We start from the raw sequence: 18,735 nt of genomic DNA, 5'->3' as shown, positions 1-18,735 counted from the left end.
AGCATCATTTAATCTGCCATGCTCTCAACTCCCTAACAGCCGAGACAAGAACTTCAACCTCCCCTCATTCTCCTGAACTCCAGTGAATACATCCTAACCTAATCAAACTCACCTCATACATCAGTCCCGCCATCCCCAGAATCAGCCTGGTAAACCTTCGCTCCCTCGAGAGCAAGAATATCCTTCCTCAGAAAAGGAGACCAAAACTGCAGACAATACTCTAGGTGTGGCCTCACCAACACCCTGTATAATTACAACAACACATCCCTGCTCCTGTACTCGAAACCTCTCACAATGAAGGCCAATATTAAGAGAGAAATCAGGGGGGTCAAAAAGGGGATATGAGATTGGTTTGGCAGATAAGGCAAAGGAGAATCCAAAGAGCTTCTACAAATACATAAACAGCAAAAGAGTAACAAGGGAGAGAGTAGGGTCTCTTAAGGATCAACAAGGTCATCTATGTGCAGATCCACAAGAGATGGGTGAGATCCTAAATGAATATTTCTCATCAGTATTTACTGTTGAGAAAAGCATGGATGTTAGGGAACTTGGGGAAATAAATAGTGATGTCTTGAGGAGGGTACATATTACAGAGAAGGAGGTGCTGGAAGTCTTGAAGTGCATCAAGGTAGATAAATCCCTGGGACCTGATGAAGTGTATCCCAGAACATTGTGGGAGGTGAGGGAGGAAATTCCGGGTCCCTAGCCGAGATATTTGAATCATTGATAGTCACAGATGAGGTGCCTGAAGATTGGAGAGCGGCAAATGTTATGCCTTGTTTAAGAAGGGCTGCAGGGAAAAGCCTGGGAACTACAGGCCAGTGAGCCTCATCTGCGGTGGGTAAATTGTTGGAAGGTATTTCGAGAGACAGGATCTACAGGACCGATTAGGGACAGTCAGCATGGCTTTGTGAGTGGAAAATCATGTCTCTCAAATTTGATTGAGTTTTTTGAAGGGGTAACCAAGAAGGTAGATGAGGACAGTGCAGTTGATGTTGTCTACATGAACTTTAGCAAGGCCTTTGACAAGGTACCACATGGTAAGTTGTTGCATAAGGTTAAATCTCACAGGATCCAGGATGAGGTATCTAAATAGATACAAAATTGGCTGCTTGACAGAAGGTGGTTAGTCGTAGAGAGTTGTTTTTCAAACTGGAGGCCTGTGACCAGCGGTGTGCTTCAGGGATCAGTGCTCAGCCCACTGTTATTTGTCATTTATATTAATGATTTGGATGAGAATATAGGGGGCATGGTTAGTTTGCAGATGACACCAAGATTGGTGACACAGTGGACAGTGAAGAAAGTTATCTCCAATTGCAATGGGATCTTGATCAATTGGGCCAGTGGGCTGACGAATGGCAGATGGAGTTTAATTTAGATAAATGTGCGGTGATGCATTTTGGTAGATTGAACCAGGGCAGGACTTACTCAGTTAATGGTAGGGTGTTGGGGAGAATTACAGAACAAAGAGATCTAGGGATACACGTTCATAGCTCCTTGAAAGTGGAGTCACAGGTGGACAGTGTGGAGAAGAAGGCATTCAGCATGCTTGGTTTCATTAGTCAGAACACTGAATACAGGAGTTAAGATGTCTTGTTAAAGTTGTACAAGACATTGGTAAGGACACACTTGGAATACTGTGTATGGTTCTGGTCACCCTATTTTCGAAAGAATATTGTTAAACTAGAAATAGTGCAGAAAACATTTACTTGGACACTACCCGGACTTAATGGATTGAGTTATAAGGAGAGGCTGGATAGACTGGGACTTTTTTCTCTGGAGCGTAGGAGGCTGAGGGGTGACCTTATAGAGGTCTATAAAATAATGAGGGGCACAGATCAGATAGATAGTCAATATCTTCTCCCAAACGTGGGGGCTCTGGAGGGCATAGGTTTAAGGTGAGAGGGAAGAGATACAAAAGTGTCCACAGGGGTGTTTGTTTTTACACAGAGGGTGGTGAATGTCTGGAACAAGCTGCCAGAGGTAGTAGTAGAGGCAGGTACAATTTTGTCTTTTAAAAAGCATTTAGACAGTTACATGGGTAAGATGGGTATAGAGGGATATGGGCCAAATGTGGGCAATTGGGATTAACTTAAAAAAGGGGGTGGCATGGACAAGTTGGGCCGAAGGGCCTGTTTTCATGCTGTAAACCTCTATGACTCTATGACATATCATTTGCCCTCTTTACCGCTTGCTGCACCAGCACACTTACCTTCAGCGACTGATACACGAGGACACCCAGGTCTCATTCCACATTCCTCTCTCCATTCAGACAATAATAGAACCCTACAGTGCAGAAAGAGGCCCTTCGACCCATCGAGTCTGCACCAAACACAATCCCACCAAGGCCCTACCCCTACATATTATATCCACTAATCCCTCTAACCCACACATCCCTGGATACTAAGGGGCATTTTTTTTAGCATGGCCAATGAACCTAACCCGCACATCTTTGGGGTGTGCGAGGAAATCGGAGCACCCGGAGGAAACCCACGCAGACACGAAGAGAATGTGCAAACTCCACACAGACAGTGACCCGAGCCGGGAATCGAACCCAGGTCCCTGGAGCTGTGAAGCAGCAGTGCTAACCCACTGTGCTACCGTGCAGCCCAAATCTGCCTTCCTATTATTGCTACTATGTAAGAAGCCTCACAACACCAGATTAAAGTCCAACAGGTTTATTTGGTAGCACAAGCTTTCGGAGCGCTGACCCTTCAGGTCAGAGACTGGTATCACTCAGCTGAGCAGTGCTCTGAAAGCTCGTGGTCCAAATAAACCTGTGGGACTGTAACCTGGTGTTGTGAGATGTCTCACTGTGCCCACCCCAGTCCAATACTGGCATCTCTACATCATGCTGTAGATATGGATAACGTCACATTGATCCACCTGATACTGTATCTGCCACACACAGCCTGAAGCATTACTGCTTCCTCCTGACAGCTCACCCTCCCACCCAGCTTTCTGACTGAATCTCACGCCTGATGATTTTGATCAGCTCGTGATTGAAGAGCAAAGGGAGAACGCCTTCCATTCCCAACTCTCATCAAAGTCACTGAAGGAAAGCAGCTGTTTGCGCAGACAACCAGCCTGAGAGGAAACATCATGTTCAGTCCCTTGAGAAAACCTCTCTGTGTTTCCACACAATCCCTTCAAAAAATAACTCAGCTCCCACAGGAATGGAGCTCAGGATCAGACAATGAATCCTCCTGAGATTTCTGCCCTTGAACAAGCCGCCCGATAAAAATAGCTTCTATTCAATTCTAATTTAAGAATCCCATTTCAAATGTAAAAGCTGAAGCCTATCTCCGGCACAGGGCCAGCTTAGCTTCTTACTGGGGTTTCTCTCCATGCCACTATTAACACCTCCTACAGTCCTTAACACTGCCATCAGCACTTGCATTGCCTGGGATTTACCACCCCACCACCAGTAACTGAGTGAGTGAGTGACTGAGTTAGCGAGTTAATAAGTGAGTGAGTGAGTTAGTGAGTGAGTGAACGAGCGAGCAAGTGAGTGAGTGACTGACTGACTGAGTTAGTGAGTGAGGGAGTGTGAGTGAGTGAGTAAACAAGTGAGTGAGTTAGTGAACGAATGAGTGAGCGAGTGACTGAATTAGTGAGTGGGTGACTGAGTTAGTGAGTGAGTGAACGAGTGAGTGACTGAGTTAGTGAGTGACTGTTACTGAGTGGGTGAGTGAGTGAGTGAGTGACTGAGTTAGTGAGTGAGTGAATGAGTGAGTGCCTGAGTTAGTGAGTGAGTGAGTGAATCAGTGAGTGAGTGACTGACTGAGTTAGTGAGTGAATGAGTGACTGAGTTAGTGAGTGAGTGAGTGAATCAGTGAGTGAGTGACTGACTGAGTTAGTGAGTGAGTTTGTGAGTGAGTGTGTTAGTTAGTGAGTGAGTTAGTTAGTGAGTGAATTTGTGAGTTCATGAGTGAGTGAACGATTGAGTGAGTGAGTGAATTTGTGAGTTAATGAACGATTGAGTGAGTGAGTGATGTGAGTGAGTGATGAGTGAGTGAGTGATGAGTGAGTTACTGAGTGAGTGAGTGAGTGAACGAGTGAGTGAGTGAGTGGCAGTGGGTTTTTCAGTATTGGAGGTGGGTTTCCATTGGCTGCTGTGTTCCCCAAGGTGCGGCCATGGAACGACTCAAATGGCCATTGATTTGGGCGGGACTGGAAGATTCTGCTGGTAGCCGATGGCGATCACAGAAGATCCCGGCCTTTCCCTTGACCCAGAAACATCTCTCCCTCCCAGCACACACCCTCCTACTTTGCTCCGGCCATTCACGCCACAGCACCACTGCCGGCGAGAACGGAGAATTTGACGCTCAGTCAGATCTTCATTTGCTGCAGCGGGGCTGGAGAATCCCAGTCCCGGGCAAGGTCGGAGAATCCCAGTCCCGGGGCGAGGTCGGAGAATCCCAGTCCCGGGCGATGTCGGAGAATCCCAGTCCCGGGGCGATGTCGGAGAATCCCAGTCCCGGGGCAAGGTCGGAGAATCCCAGTCCCGGGGCGAGGTCGGAGAATCCCAGTCCCGGGCGATGTCGGAGAATCCCAGTCCCGGGGCGATGTCGGAGAATCCCAGTCCCGGGGCAAGGTCGGAGAATCCCAGTCCCGGGGCAAGGTCGGAGAATCCCAGTCCCGGGGCAAGGTCGGAGAATCCCAGTCCCGGGGCAAGGTCGGAGAATCCCAGTCCCGGGGCAAGGTCGGAGAATCCCAGTCCCGGGCGATGTCGGAGAATCCCAGTCCCGGGGCAAGGTCGGAGAATCCCAGTCCCGGGGCGAGGTCGGAGAATCCCAGTCCCGGGCGATGTCGGAGAATCCCAGTCCCGGGGCAAGGTCGGAGAATCCCAGTCCCGGGCGAGGTCGGAGAATCCCAGTCCCGGGCGATGTCGGAGAATCCCAGTCCCGGGGCAAGGTCGGAGAATCCCAGTCCCGGGGCGAGGTCGGAGAATCCCAGTCCCGGGCAAGGTCGGAGAAACGATGGCTGCCAGAGGCTGACCACCCAAAACCTCTTGGAAATACAGAATGGGTGAAGGATTTCAAGGCTTGGTCTCTCTGCTATAAGCGACATTGTCGGTGACACAGACAATGTCAAGAACATGTTCAACAGAGGAAACAAATTCTCTCCATCTCTCACTGTTGGAGGAAGTGTATCACCAGGTTTGGAACACTGACTCTGCTGGAACCCTCCCAGTGAGCTGAGGATCTCACATCAATCACGTCTTCAACACCAGACCACATCCAAAAAACTAACAAACCCAAATCAGCTTTTGATGGTTAAATAACTCAGTGTTCAGACAAAAACACACACAGATCCCTCGCTTTCTCACAGATCCCTCACATTCTCTCTCACTCTCTCTCTCGCACACACACACACTCTCTCTCTCGCACACACACACACTCTCTCTCTCGCACACACACACACTCTCTCTCTCGCACACACACACACTCTCTCTCTCTCGCACACACACACACTCTCTCTCTCTCGCACACACACACACTCTCTCTCTCTCGCACACACACACACTCTCTCTCTCTCGCACACACACACACTCTCTCTCTCTCGCACACACACACACTCTCTCTCTCTCGCACACACACACACTCTCTCTCTCGCACACACACACTCTCTCTCTCGCACACACACACTCTCTCTCTCGCACACACACACTCTCTCTCGCACACACACACTCTCTCTCTCGCACACACACACTCTCTCTCTCGCACACACACACTCTCTCTCTCTCGCACACACACACTCTCTCTCTCGCACACACACACTCTCTCTCTCGCACACACACACTCTCTCTCTCGCACACACACACTCTCTCTCTCGCACACACACACTCTCTCTCTCGCACACACACACTCTCTCTCTCGCACACACACACTCTCTCGCACACACACACTCTCTCGCACACACACACTCTCTCGCACACACACACTCTCTCGCACACACACACTCTCTCTCTCGCACACACACACACACTCTCTCTCTCGCACACACACACACACTCTCTCTCGCACACACACACACACTCTCTCTCGCACACACACACACTCTCTCTCGCACACACACACTCTCTCTCTCGCACACACACACTCTCTCTCTCGCACACACACACTCTCTCTCTCGCACACACACACTCTCTCTCTCGCACACACACACTCTCTCTCTCGCACACACACACTCTCTCTCTCGCACACACACACTCTCTCGCACACTCTCTCTCGCACACACTCTCTCTCTCTCGCACACACTCTCTCTCTCGCACACACTCTCTCTCTCACACACACTCTTTCTCACACTCTCTCTCACACGCTCTCTCTCTCACACACTCTCTGTCTCTCACTTTCCCTCTCTGTGTCTCTCACACTCTCTCTCTGTGTCTCTCACACTCTCTCTCTCTCTGTGTCTCTCACACTCTCTCTCTCTCTGTGTCTCTCACACTCTCTCTCTCTGTGTCTCTCACACTCTCTCTCTCTGTGTCTCTCACACTCTCTCTCTCTGTGTCTCTCACACTCTCTCTCTCTGTGTCTCTCACACTCTCTCTCTCTGTGTCTCTCACACTCTCTCTCTGTGTCTCTCACACTCTCTCTGTGTCTCTCACACTCTCTCTGTCTCTCACACACACTCTCTTTCTCTCTCTCTCAGAGACTCTCACACACACACTTCCTGCAGTTATAACAGTGTCTATATGAAATTGCCAGTGCTGTGCCTTTGCTCACTGGAAGGTAATGAGCAGTGCTGTATCAGCGCCAGTCTGTTTTCACTGCTTTTGGAATTGCTTTCCATGTCAATAAATGTCATCATGTTTGAAATACATTGTTAATAATCAACAGCTCCCAGCAATATCCTCCCGAAACACTGTGAGAAGTCAAAATGGAACTGTCTGTTCATGTCACAATATTTACTCAATGTTTGTTCCTGTTTATTTGCTGCTCCATATATCAAAATATCAGTGGCAGGGAGGTGGATTGAGGCACACAGCAGGGTTTTAGTGAATGTTTAAACGGTTTTCTCCCAGGGAGCGGTGAGGAGACGTTACTGTCAGGTAGATTTCAACCAGCTGGATTTTGCAAAGGAATAATATTCTGAGAATGGAGCTGGATTTGGTCACCAGATACACGTTCTGCTTCCTCACGAGCAGACTTCCTGAATAATCTGGCATATTCAGAACAGACAGGGTGATTTGACACCGAACCCAGTTCCATTCTCAGCTTTGACAAAGGGTCATCTGGACTCAAATCATCAGCTCTTCCCCCTCCTTACAAATGAGAGCTTCCAGCATTTTCTCTTTTGGTTTCAAATTCCAATATCTGCAGTAATTTGCTTTTATCCATTCTCAGGCCTGCTTTCCAGATTGCCCCTTGTCAAACATGAGTGCCATTGATAAAAGACAAAGGCTGTTAAAGTTTTTCATCTCAGACTCATCAGGCCAAACACAAGAATACCAAATTTCAAAGAATCACAACAATTTATATGACAAGAGAAAACGTTGCTTTTGGTTAGTATGTTGACTCTAATTGGTGTTGCCATGGAGATAACAACAAAAGGAATATATTTGAGCTTTGCATCTTTGTATTTTGAATTAGCGGGAGCTTAGGGGCCTACTGTGCCCTGGCACCTCAGATTTTGCTTGCCAACCAATCCATACCATAATTTGTTGGGATAGTTTGAAATTAGGCATTTAGCCTAATAAGTGGCCAATGAAAAGCTTCAGTAACTTGTCCCTCTTTCCACTGATAAATTTTCAAGGTGTCACATGGTACACAAAAAGTGCTTCCTGGGTGCAAAAGAAAGGCCCTCAACAACACCCACTGATCGAGAAACATCCCGACATTTCCCCGGGGAGATCTCATCACAAAACATAGGGGGGGGCAAGGTGAGGGGGAGAAAGGGGAGGGGAAGGATAATGAGTGGGAGGAGAGCGAGTGGAGGAGGGTGAGGGGGAGGCAGGTGAGGAGGGTGAGCAGACTCCACACTCCTGCTGACCCTGCACCCAACCCTGGAACACCAAGATAACAAGGACACCTATGTCAGGCTACTATTTACAGCTCAGCCTTCAACACAAAACTCATCTCCAAACTCCGTGGCCTGGGTCTTGGCTCCTCCCTCTGTGACTGGATCCTGAACTTCGTAACTCACAGACCACAGTCAGTAAGGATAGGCAACAACACCTCCTCCACAATCATCCTCAACACCGGTGCCCCACAAGGCTGTGTTCCCAGCCCCCTACTATACTCCTTATACACCTCTGACTGTGCGGCCAAATTCCCCTCTAACTCGATTTTCAAGTTTGCTCACGACATCACCGTAATGGGTCGGATCTCAAACACTGACGAGACAGAATACAGGAATGAGATAGAGAATCTGAACTGGTGCAGCAACAATAATCTCTCCCTCAATGTCAACAAAACAAAAGAGATTGTCATCGATTTCAGGAAACGTAAAGGAGAATGTGTCCCTGTCTACATTAATGGGGACACTCAAGTTTCTAGATGCCCAGATCGCCAACAACCTGTCCTGGTCCCTCCCATGCCCACACTATGGTTAAGAAAGCCCCACCAATGCCTCTACTTCAAAAATAAAAGCAAATTACTGTGGATGCTGGAATCTGAAACCAAGAGAGAAAATGCTGGAAAATCTCAGCAGGTCTGGCAGCATCTGTAAGGAGAGAAAAGAGCTGATGTTTCGAGTCCAGAAGACTCTTTGCCTCTACTTTCAATATGTCAGCTACGACTCTCACCAACTTTTACAGATGCACCACAGAAAGCATTCTTCCTGGTTGTATCACAGCTTGGTATGGGCTCCTGCTCTGCCCGAGACCGCAAGGAGCAACAAAAGGTCGTGAATGTAGCCCAATCCATCACGCAAACCAGCCTCCCATCCACTGACACTGTCAACACTCCCGCTGCCTCGGGAAAAGCAGCCGGCATAATCAAGGACCCTCCACACCCCGGACGTTCTCTCTTCCACCTTCTTCCATCGGGAAAAAGATGTAAAAGTCTGAGATCACGTACCAACTGACTCAATAACAGCTTCTTCCCTGCTGCTGTCAGACTGTTGAATGGACTTACCTTGCATTAAGTTGATCTTTCTCTGCACCCTAGCTATGACTGTAACAGTACATTCTGCGCTCTCTCCTTTCCTTCTCTATGAATGGTATGCTTTGTCTGTACAGCACGCAAGAAACAATACTTTTTACTGTATCCCAATACATGTGACAATAATCAAATCAAATGCGGAGTGAGGTGAGGGGGAGGAGGTGAGAACATGAGGGGGTGAGGGAGGTGAGGGGGTGAGGTGAAGAGGGTGAGGGGAAGGGAAGGGGGTAAGGGTGAGGGAATGAGAGGGGACGGGTGAGGGGGAGGGGGTGCAGGGGAGGAGGGTAAGGGGGAAGAGGTGGAGGAAGATGAGGGGAAGTTGAGGGGGAGGAAGGGGAGTAGGGGTGAGGGGGAGGTGGTGAGGGGAAGGGGATGAGGGGAGGAGGATGGGGGAGGGGATGAGGAGAAAGAAGGTGATGGTGAAGAGAGGGAAGGAGAGGAAGGGAGGGTTGACGTGAGGGGGAGAGGGTGAGGAGGTGGAGGGGAGGAGTATGAGGAAGGTGAGGGGGTGGAGGAGAGGGGGGATGGATGGGTGATCAGTAACGGAATCAAGGGTTCTGGGGAAAGGGCTGGAAAATGGATGTGAGGAATGTCAGATCAGCCATTAGATAATCCTATTGAATGGTGGAGCAGACTCGAGGGGCTGAATGACCTACTCCTGTTCTTATTTCTTATTGTCCAATGGTTTAAGTCCCCTTGAAACCTTCTGCACCTCACTTTAAGATTCTGTCCCTCACTTTTGACATTTCAGCCAAAGGGACCAGTTGGTTCCTATCCACCCTCTCCATACCCATTATCATCTTATAAAATGGGGAAGAAGGCATGTGTAATAGTATACAGTGTAAAGAAGGCATGTGTAATAGTATACAGTGAAAAGAAGGCATGTGTAATAGTATACAGTGAAAAGAAGGCATGTGTAATAGTATACAGTGAAAAGAAGGCATGTGTAATAGTATACAGTGTAAAGAAGGCATGTGTAATAGTATACAGTGTAAAGAAGGCATGTGTAATAGTATACAGTGAAAAGAAGGCATGTGTAATAGTATACAGTGAAAAGAAGGCATGTGTAATAGTATACAGTGAAAAGAAGGCATGTGTAATAGTATACAGTGAAAAGAAGGCATGTGTAATAGTATACAGTGTAAAGAAGGCATGTATAATAGTATACAGTGAAAAGAAGGCATGTGTAATAGTATACAGTGTAAAGAAGGCATGTGTAATAGTATACAGTGAAAAGAAGGCATGTGTAATAGTATACAGTGAAAAGAAGGCATGTGTAATAGTATACAGTGTAAAGAAGGCATGTGTAATAGTATACAGTGAAAAGAAGGCATGTGTAATAATATACAGTGAAAAGAAGGCATGTGTAATAGTATACAGTGTAAAGAAGGTATGTGTAATAGTATACAGTGAAAAGAAGGCATGTGTAATAATATACAGTGTAAAGAAGGCATGTGTAATAGTATACAGTGAAAAGAAGGCATGTGTAATAGTATACAGTGAAAAGAAGGCATGTGTAATAGTATACAGTGAAAAGAAAGCATGTATAATAGTATACAGTGTAAAGAAGCCATGTATAATAGTATACAATGTAAAGAAGGCATGTGTAATAGTATACAGTGTAAAGAAGCCATGTATAATAGTATACAGTGTAAAGAAGCCATGTATAATAGTATACAGTGAAAAGAAGGCATGTGTAATAGTATACAGTGTAAAGAAGCCATGTATAATAGTATACAGTGTAAAGAAGCCATGTGTAATAGTATACAGTGTAAAGAAGCCATGTATAATAGTATACAGTGTAAAGAAGCCATGTGTAATAAAATACAGTGTAAAGAAGCCATGTATAATAGTATACAGTGAAAAGAAGGCATGTGTAATAGTATACAGTGTAAAGAAGGCATGTGTAATAGTATACAGTGTAAAGAAGGCATGTATAATAGTATACAGTGTAAAGAAGCCATGTATAATAGTATACAGTGAAAAGAAGGCATGTGTAATAGTATACAGTGTAAAGAAGCCATGTATAATAGTATACAGTGAAAAGAAGCCATGTGTAATAGTATACAGTGTAAAGAAGCCATGTATAATAGTATACAGTGTAAAGAAGCCATGTGTAATAATATACAGTGTAAAGAAGCCATGTATAATAGTATACAGTGAAAAGAAGGCATGTGTAATAGTATACAGTGTAAAGAAGGCATGTGTAATAGTATACAGTGTAAAGAAGGCATGTATAATAGTATACAGTGAAAAGAAGGCATGTGTAATAGTATACAGTGTAAAGAAGGCATGTGTAATAGTATACAGTGTAAAGAAGGCATGTGTAATAGTATGCATGTGTAATAGTATACAGTGTAAAGAAGGCATGTGTAATAGTATACAGTGTAAAGAAGGCATGTGTCTACTTTATATCGGAGAGACTGGACGATTGCTTTGCTGAGCACCTTTGGTCTGTGCACAATCAGGACCCTGACCTTCTGGTTCCTTGCCATTTTAACACACGATCCTGCTCCCATGCCCACATGTCTGTCCTTGGCCTGCTGCAATGTTCCAGTGAAATGCAACGCAAACTGGAGGAACAGCATCTCATCTTCCAACTGGGCACTTTACAGCCTTCCGCTCTCAACACTGAATTCAACAACTTCAGATGATTAACTCCACCCCACCTCCACATCTTTGTTTTCATTTTATTTCATTGTTTACTGTTCTCTATCTTTTATTTCCTTCTTGTCTTTATTCATTTTTCTTTCCCCCCACTCTTTTCCCCTACTTTATCCCCCCTTTCCTTCCCTTTGCTTCCCCTTTTACTCAATTTTACCTCTCTCCCATCCATCTCCCCCCTCCCCCCACACACCTTCATCTCTCACAGTTTACCCTCCGATTCCAGCTTCTCTGCCCTTTGGCCATTCACACTTTCTATTCTCTCTCTGGACTGCCATTAGCAGCCTTTCTCCCTTGTTTCTGTAGGTATGACTCATCTTTCATTCCCTCCCCCTGCACTGTAAATATCTCCCACTTTCAGCTATGACATCTGGACTCGAAACGTCAGCTCTTTTCTCTCCTTCCAGATGCTGCCAGACCTGCTGAGATTTTTGCTTTTGGTAGCATATTGTATACTTGTCTTTATTAGCTGAAGCATAGGGTTTAAAAGCAGCAAGGTTATGCTGTAACTATCTAATACATTGGTTTGGCCACAGCTAGAGTACGGTGTGCAGTTCTGGAATCCACATTATAGGAGGGAGATGACAGCACTGGAAAGGGTGCTGAGGACATTTACCAGGGTGTTTCCTGGGCTGGAGAGTTCTAGTTATGAAGAAATATTAGATACTCTGCGGTTGTTTTCCTTGGAGCAGAGGGAACTGAGGGGGGATATAATTAAGATGGAGAAAATGATAAGAAAGATTGGATAGACTGGGGTTGTGTTCCTTGGAGCAGAGGCGACTGAGGGGGGGATATGATTAAGATGGAGTAAATGATGAGGGGGATAGACAGACAGAAAGAAACTTATCCCCTTGGTGGAGGGATCAGTGACCAGGAGGCAGAGATTTAAGGTCAGGAGCAGGAGGTTCAGAGGGATTGTGAGGAAACCTTACAGCTTGTTACCATTGGTCACATCACAGCAGACCCAATGTTATCACCTTCTAAGAATGCCCAGGCACACAAGGCTACGGGCCAAGTGCTAGGAAATGGGATTCAAAGAGTTAGGTGGTTTGTCTTTGACTGGTGCAGACATGATGGGCTGGAGGGCCTTTCTCTGTGCTGCAATCAGGTTCCCCCCTTAGCCTTCTCTACTCAAAAGAAAACAGCCCCAGCCTAAGCAGCCTCTCTTCAGAGCACAGTTGTGGGTGGGATGGACACAAAGTGAAGTTAAAATTTCTGTTATGGTGGAAATTGAATTCTTGTGTCTGCAGCAACAAGGTATTAAATTATCTCTCCTGTTGAGCCTGTCTCCCAAGCTCAGTGAGGAGTAACGAAATCTGCATCACAGCGACAAGCACAGTGTGAATCCCACCCACAGGAACATATCGAATCGGTGGGGGGGGGGCTCTGCAATGTTCGAGAAGAAGTTATTTACAGGACAGGAAGTGAATGTGTCTGTGAACTGAGTTCAGCCTAGTCTCCTGCAGTGCAACACTTGCCAGACAAATAAACACAGTGGTGTCAGCAGCATTACCCAGTCGACTCTGCACAGAGGTGACTGTTCCCATCAGCTAACCACAGCATCGGGAAGTACAACCACCAGAATGGGGAACTCACCCACACTGAGGAAGTTCTCCGGGGTAGAGTCGTCCTGGCATTATCTCCCAAAGGTTAGAGGTGGCTCTAAATGAGACAAAATAAAGAGCGCCGTACCCTCCTGACTCCAGGCTGCATTTGCTGCCCAGACAATATACAGCAGCCCGGGGCCAGATGTGGATCGTCTGGGTTCTGAGTGTGGCCCCACCAGACATTGTGTGTTGACTGTTGCCCCATGTGCAGGGTTACCCCATTCCGCTGATTCCCGTCCGTGTAGTTTTTTCCCCTACCGGTGTGACTGAAGTGATTCGCACGTAAAGCAAGGACAAGTGTTGACGTGTGTGCTGATTACACACAACATTGAGTGTGAGGGCCGCGCACTCCCTCCGTGTCCAAAGTATCAATATTTCTGTTGTTAGAAACAGGCTATTTGGCCCAATGAGCCTGCACTGCCTCTCCAAAAGAGTATGCCACTCAGATCCTCCCCTCTGCCCTATCCCCATAAACCCACATCTTTGGACACTAAGGGACAATTTAGTATGGCCAATCCACCTAACCTACACATCTTTGACCCCTAAGGGGCACTTTAGCATGGCCAATCCACCCATCCTGCTCATCTTTGGATGCTAATCCACTTAACCTGGACAGCTTTGGACACACAGGGACAATTTAACATGGCCAATCTGCCTAACCATTGTACTATTTGAAGTTGATGACAGTTCCAACAGTACATCATAAAATCACAGAAGGAGACCATTTGACCCATCGAGTCTGCACCGAAACCAATCCCACCCTATCCCTGTAACCTCACATATTTACCCTGCTAATCCCCCTGACACTAAGGGGAAATTTATCATGGCCAATCCCCCTGACCTGCACATCTTTGGACTGTGGGAGGAAACCGGAGCGCCCGGAGGAAACCCACGCAGATACGGGGAGAATGTACAAACTCCACACAGACAGTGACCCGAGCTGGGTATCGAACCCGGGTCTCTGGCGCTGTGAGGCAGCAGTGCTAACCAGTGTACCACTGTGCCACCCATTAAAGATTAAGCATTTTCTATAACTAGTCATAAAATATTTGGCATGTATTAAATAAATATCTTATTTATGGGACGATGGTTGATGGAGAAGCCTGATTTTAATCCTCAGGTCCATGGAAACCATTCAACGGCTGGGGGCATCTGTCACTGAGGAAAAGGCAGACGGGGAGAGGCAGCTTCGTTGTGGGGCATTGACCGCAATTTCCGACGGCCCTCACAAAGCCTGGAGCCATCTCTTTTCTCATCCTTAACCAACCAAAAGGCCACATGTGGTTGGAAGGAATTATCCCAGCAGCGGGAATTATGAAACCTCTGTGTGGGGCGGAGAAAACTGATCGCACAGGCACTGAGAGGAAGCTCCACTGTCCTTTACCACTCGGATTGTTTGAGGTCTAGGCTGAATCTCCAGTGGCGAACTTCAGCTTTTTAAATACTCTGGTTCAGCAGGGTGTCACAAGGCATTCCCCGATAGCCAACTTCAGGTACTGGCTCCACCTGGCACTGGGCCCGTGCACCCCCATATGGGCGGGAATTGGGGGGGGGGGGGGGGGGGGGGACAGCGATCAGATCGCAGAAAGGTTACACCCCACAAGGAGGCTGCTCAGCCCATCTAACCCAGGCCCTCAGTAAGAGCCACTCACCTGCTACCCCTCGCAACCAAGCCCATCCTTCATTTGAAAGGTGGTCTTGTTTGCACCTCGGCCTGGATGTTGCCAGGAGAGGAGCAGAGATGCCACTGGGGTAAACAGTCCAACGCCGAGAGGAGCAACCAGAGCCAGATTGGATACGGAACTTTCCGGAAGACCAGTGCTTCCTGGAAAGGCTGGTGGCCTTGTTGGAACGCGATGGAAGTTTGTTTGGAATGTATAATACAATTTCAAGTTTAAAATGTATTTATTAGTGTCACAAGTATGCTGACATTGACACTGCAATGAAGTTACTGTGAAACTCCCCTAGTCGCCACACTCCTGTTCAGGTACACCGAGGGAGAATTTAGTACGGCCAACCCACCTAACCTGCACATCTTTGAACTGTGGGAGGAAACCGGAGCACCCGGAGGAAACCCACGCAGACATGGGGAGAACGTACAGTCTCCACACAGACAGTGACCCGAGCTGGGAACCGAACCCGGGTCCCTGACGCTGTGAGGTGGCAATGCTAACCACAGTGCCAATTTCTTTTACAGAATGTATTGAGGGGATGTGTGTGTCACTGGCTGGACCCTGCATGTGCTGCTCATCCCGACTTGTCTCTTGAGGGGATGGTGTTGAGCTGTGGCTTTGATTGGCTGCAGTTCACAAAGCCATGACTGATTCTCAGCGAAGCCACTTTCGATTTAATCGAATGATGCAGGCACAGACGATGCTCGGACGGAGAGAGTTGGAATGGATTTGAGTGAGAGAATTCCTGGGTTAAGCCAACATCCGGGCCTAGTACAGGACACGTGTCGGACTGGTCACCAGCACACTCGGAAAGACAGGAAGACAGTGGGGAGTTCCTCTCTCCATCTTTCGTTGCACATTCAGTTCACTAAAGGAGATTCTTCGTGTGGGGCTAACAGCCGGGAAGTGGGGGTGTGGGGGGAGAGGGGGGGCAGCTGCTGGAGATCATCAATCAGACAGCAACGCTCTTCCTGTTTACTTAACTTACTCCAGTCCCTGGGGCTATCCCGACTCCAGATGGAGCAGATCGTGCTGGGAATGTGGAGAGCAGTCAGACAGAATTCGAATCGCTTACATTTTAAAACGTTCAAGATGGCAGAATATGATGAACTGGAGCGGGGGCGGAGGGGCAATAAAATCAGACGATGCCGGAATGACAAAGCAAAGTGAGACAGAGTGGGAACGGCGGTTCCCAGGAACTCTGCTAGTCCAACAACCCCCGGCGTGTGAAAGAGTGGAATATTTTCACTCACACGGCAACAAACCGTCAGTCCAGCCCTCCAGCAGTGAGAGACGCGGACTTGGACATTTAACAGAGTATAATTGGTTGGAGCAAGTAATTAAAAAGCAACATCATCACCAACATCTTGTCGTCTTTTCTCTGGGCAGATATTCTATTAACTGGTGAGCTCTCTCTGCTGCTCATTTTACACCAATTCCAATCTGAATTCCGCATGAGAGTGGAGCAGTGTGCTGACTCCGAAAAGGTATCAGCAACCTTTAACAACAGGGCAAGAGACTGTGGCAGGGGAGTGGGGGGCGGATTTTCCCTGGGAATTGCCACAGGATCGGGGCAGACCGTACAGAGATCCGTTGAGCTCAGGCGGGATTTTCTAGTTTTGGGCCTAGCGTTCTAGTTTTGGTTGGTTTGATATTGGTTGTGATATTTTGGAATTCCTGGAATTCTGGCAAGCTCCCAGTGGATTGGAAACACACTAATGTGACGATCCTATTCAAAAAGGGATTGAGCCAAAAATAGGAAACTATAGATCTTGGGGAAGTTGCTGGAATGAATCATGAAGGAGGAGATGGCTGAGCCTTTGGAAAGGCAAAACTAATCCACCCATTGTCAGCACGGTTTTATGAAGGGTAAGTCATGCTTGACAAACTTGCTTCAGCTTTTTCAGGACATAACTAGCAAGGTGGATAGTGGGGAACCTATGGATGTGGTATATCTAGACATCTAGTAGGCGTTTGACAAGGTGCAACATAGAACATCGAACAGTACGGCACAGTACAGGCCCTTCGACCCTCGATGTTGTGCTGAGCTATATCCAAACCCAATATCAAGCTATCCCACTCCCTATCATTCTGGTGTGCTCCATGTGCCTATCCAATAACCGCTTGAAAGTTCCTAAAGTGTCCGACTCCACTATCACAGCAGGCAGTGCATTCCACACCCCAACCACTCTGAGTAAAGAACCTACCTCGGACATCCTTCCTATATCTCCCACCATGAACCTTAAAGTTATGCCCCCTAATAACAGCTACATCCACCCAAGGAAATAGTTTCTGCACGTCCACTCTATCAATCCCCCTCATCATCTTATAAACCTCTATTAAGTTGCCTCTCATCCTCCTCCACTCTAAAGAGAAAAGCCCCAGCTCCCTCAACCCTTCCTTATAAGACCTACCCTCCAAACCAGGCAGCATCATGGTAAATCTCCTCTGCACTCTTTTCAATACTTCCACATCCTTCTTATAGTGAGGTGACCAGAACTGAACATAATATTCCAAATGTGATCTCACCAACGTCCTATACAGTTGCAGCATAACCCCACAGGTCTTAAACTCAAAGCCCCTGTTAAAAAGGTGCTGCATAAAAGACTGATCCAGAATGTGAGATTGCGTGGGATTCGGGGTGGAGTACTAGATTGGATTGAGGATTGGCTGACTGACAGAAAGCAGAGGGTCAGGATAAATAGGTCCTGCTCTGTCTGGCGAACTGCAACTAGCGGGATGCCGCAGGGGTCAGTCCTCCGACCTCATTTACAATCTGTATAAATGATCTGCCAACAGGAACAGAGTGTAACATCGCAACATTTGTGGATGAAACTAAATAGGTGGGAAAGCAGGTAGTGAGGAGGATATGAAGATTTTGCAGACGGATAATAGATAGGCTCGGAGAAAGGGCCAAAATCTGGCAGATGGAGTTTAATGTGGATTGGTGTGAGGTTATCCATTTAGGCCCAGAAGGCAAATTATTACCTAAATGGAAAGCAGGTTCAAAATGCATCGGGGCAGAGGGATCTGGGTGTCTGTGTTCATGATTCGCAGGAAGTTGGTATGCAGGTGCAGCATGTAATAGAAAAGATCAATGGGATGTTGGCACTTAGGGACCAGAGTATAAAAGTAGAGGAGTGTTGCTGTAATTGTATAGGGTGTCAGTGAGACCACATCTGGACTATTGTGCCCAGTTTTGGTCTCTTTATTTGAGGAAGGATGTGGTGGCATCGGAGGTAGTTCCGAGGAAATTCATCAGATTGATTCCCGGGAACAAAGGGTTGAAGAATGAGGGCAGATTAAGCAGTTTGGGCTCGTACTGGCTGGAGTTTCGAAGGATGAGAGGGGATCTGATTGAGGGATATAAAATTATTGATAAATTACATGTGGACCGAGCGTGGGATTTTCCAGCTGAGCTTGTCCCAAAACTGGAAAACCCCGCCCAAAGTCAATGGGCTTTTGTATGGTCCACGTCTCCCCATCCGCTACAATTCCTGTGGCGGGCAGGATGGGGAAAATCCCCCCCCAAATATTTCCTCTTATGGGGCAATCTAGAACAAGAGGTCACAGATATAGGCTGAGAGGCAGTAGATTTAAGACTGAGATCAGGAAGAACTACTTCTCACACAGGGTGGTGAACTTGTGGATCTCGCTGCCCCATCGCGCGGTGGAATCTGC

Source organism: Carcharhinus amblyrhynchos, chromosome X (assembly GCF_965287045.1).
Source record: "Carcharhinus amblyrhynchos chromosome X, sCarAmb.v2.hapA, whole genome shotgun sequence".
Classification (NCBI taxonomy): Eukaryota; Metazoa; Chordata; class Chondrichthyes; order Carcharhiniformes; family Carcharhinidae; genus Carcharhinus; species Carcharhinus amblyrhynchos.
Note: the sequence above shows the minus strand (reverse complement) of the source record.